The sequence below is a fragment of the Nicotiana attenuata genome, chromosome 1, assembly GCF_001879085.1.
Source record: "Nicotiana attenuata strain UT chromosome 1, NIATTr2, whole genome shotgun sequence".
NCBI lineage: Eukaryota > Viridiplantae > Streptophyta > Magnoliopsida > Solanales > Solanaceae > Nicotiana > Nicotiana attenuata.
Window position 1 is genome coordinate 108,722,024 of NC_031989.1, and position 2,812 is coordinate 108,724,835.

Below are 2,812 nucleotides of genomic sequence, written 5' to 3' on the forward strand. Positions count from 1 at the left end.
CCGTTTTAACTTTTTAAAGTTTAAGTTTAATTAAGTAGTACCCCCCCCTCCCCCCCCCCCCCCCCCCCCCACAGTTTCAATTTATGTATTTTTTAGACCGTACCAAATAAAATGATCACTTTTCATATTTGAAAATAATTTACCTTTATGCAATGATTTGTAGTTACACAAAATAAATGTGCCTTATATTACACCACAAGTTCAAAAGTTTTTTTTTTAATACTTTGTGCTCAGTCAAATAGATTCACATAAATTGAAACATATGGAATATTTGATTTTAAAATTATTTTGCATAATAAACAAACAATTTACAGATATACATAAGCTCTTTTAAATATCATGAACCTTTAACCCTACCAATTCATATACGTGCTCTATAAAAAAAAATTCATAGTATCAGAATCATTTAATTGGTTATAACAAGATATTTTATTTTAGGTTATCAACTCATTACTTATTATAAAAAATTACATGTCACGACTATTAGATAACCCAATATTGTTAAAAGAATTTTTATTCTGTCTCTCCTCTGTTTCATATTAAATGAGGTACTTTCCTTTTTAGTCTGTTCCAAAATAAATGACACATTTCTAAATTTGAAAATAATTCAACTTTAAACTCCTCATTTTACCATTTTACCCTTAATGAGAAGCTTTTATAACCACACAAAAGTTATGACCCCATAAAGCTTTACCCCTTAAGCTTTTAAAACCCCAAATTTCAAAAATCTTTCTTTTTATCCTTAAACTCCGTGCCGAGTCAAACTACCTCATTTAATTTGAAACGGAGGGAGTACAAGTTAAATCCTAAAAAATGATGCGAAATTGTTTACAATAATTGAGCTAATTTTAAGGGAAAAATCAAGAAAATGTACTTGGAAATTCGAGTATATGGACTAGTTGTTTATGTGTAGGTACAAAAATGTCTAATCTAATAGTTTACATTGAGGCTTAGTACGAGTACAAATCTAAGATTTGAAGTTTATGACTTTCTATTGCAATCTCAAGTTAATATACGACAATAATCAGCCGACAAATTAGTGTTCCGAGCTAATTATTAGAATAAATTTAGTGAATTTTTTAATACAAATATAGGATATGCGCAAAAGTTATTGAGTTCACGTGAACCACACCTAATACCATAGATCCGCCCCTGCTTATAATTCTTGTAAAAGTACGTTCAATATTAGGCTTAGGTTAATGTTAAACAACTCTATACCATCTCCAAATCTTGCTTTCAGTTACAATATATTTGTATTAGGTGATACCCTTTTTTGCTTGAGCCCGACCGGGTTGGGTCCGGACCGGAGCAAATCGGGGCCATCGAACCCGACCTGGATGCAAGGTAGAACGACGGCCACGTCTACAACCGAGGTCGAGTCATTTCGAGACCGTTACAGAGCTCGATAGGAGTCACCACCGGATGGAGAAACACACAAGGTCGGAAGCCGGACTCGTAACGGATAACCAAGCGTCGCCGGATATCTCGCCCAAACGTGATTTTCTCAACCACTTCAGGCCATTAAGGCGTAATTACAGGGATCCACGATGTAATCAATTGACCTACCTTATTTTTACCCTTAATCAGAATGTATAAAGGGGGATCTCTCTAAATTCTTGAGGATCATCAAGCACAACTGTTCTAAGCAATATTATATTCTGCGATTATTTACTTTAACAGCAATTGTTGAGTCTTTATCTTTATTTTCCTTAACCTAAAAACCTTTTGTATCTTTTAGTTCACGGATCCTTAAAACCCCATATAAATTCAATTGTTATCCGGATTCGAGGGTAAACAGTTTGGCGCCCACCGTGGGGCTAAGGATATTGGTGAGCTCTTTGATACTCTTTCTTGACGCATCACAATACACTGGTTCTTTGCAAAAGAGTCCATCTTACATTCAAATTACCAACTCATAGAATGGCACAATCAATTAACAACGAACTTGAACAGCAGACGGGAAACAATGGAATGCCCGGGCTCGAAAACCCGATAGATGCCGGTTCCCGGATGGCGCTCAACACTGATCAGGCCTCCGGATCATCGCATAGCGTCCGGGGAGAGGACGATTCGAGGGCCCAGGCAGTCGGCGAAGAGACTATCAACCTTAAAATGATTTTTGACATGCTGCAAGCCCAGCAATTGGCTATAGCCCAGCTCCAGAGCCGGGTCCAGGAGCCCCGTGCAGCTGCAATCATCAATCCAACCCCAGTACAGCCGGAACGGGGTGGGCCGGATGCTGATTCTGCGGTTCTTAGGAGGCTAGAAGAACTGACCGAACGAATCGAAAAGGGGGAGGAAAAAATCGAGGCCAACAATAAAAAAGTAGAAACATACAACTCCAGGGTCGACCAAATACCAGGTGCACCTCCGGTCCTGAAGGGCCTTGACGCTAAAAAGTTTGTACAAAAACCGTTCCCATCCAGTGCCGCCCCAAAACCTATCCCTAAGAAATTTAGAATGCCCGATATCCCGAAGTATAATGGGACCTCGGACCCAAACGAGCATGTGACAGCATACACATGCGCGATTAAGGGAAACGATCTCGAAGATGATGAAATCGAGTCAGTTTTGTTGAAAAAGTTCGGAGAAACCTTGTCCAAGGGGGCAATGACGTGGTATCATAACTTACCACCAAATTCCATCGATTCGTTCGCCATGTTAGCCGATGCCTTCGTGAAAGCTCACGCCGGAGCGATCAGGGTAGAAACAAGGAAATCCGACCTATTCAAGGTCCGACAGCGCATAAACGAGACACTCCGGGAATTCGTGTCTCGATTTCAAATGGAGAGGATGGATCTTCCCCCAGTCA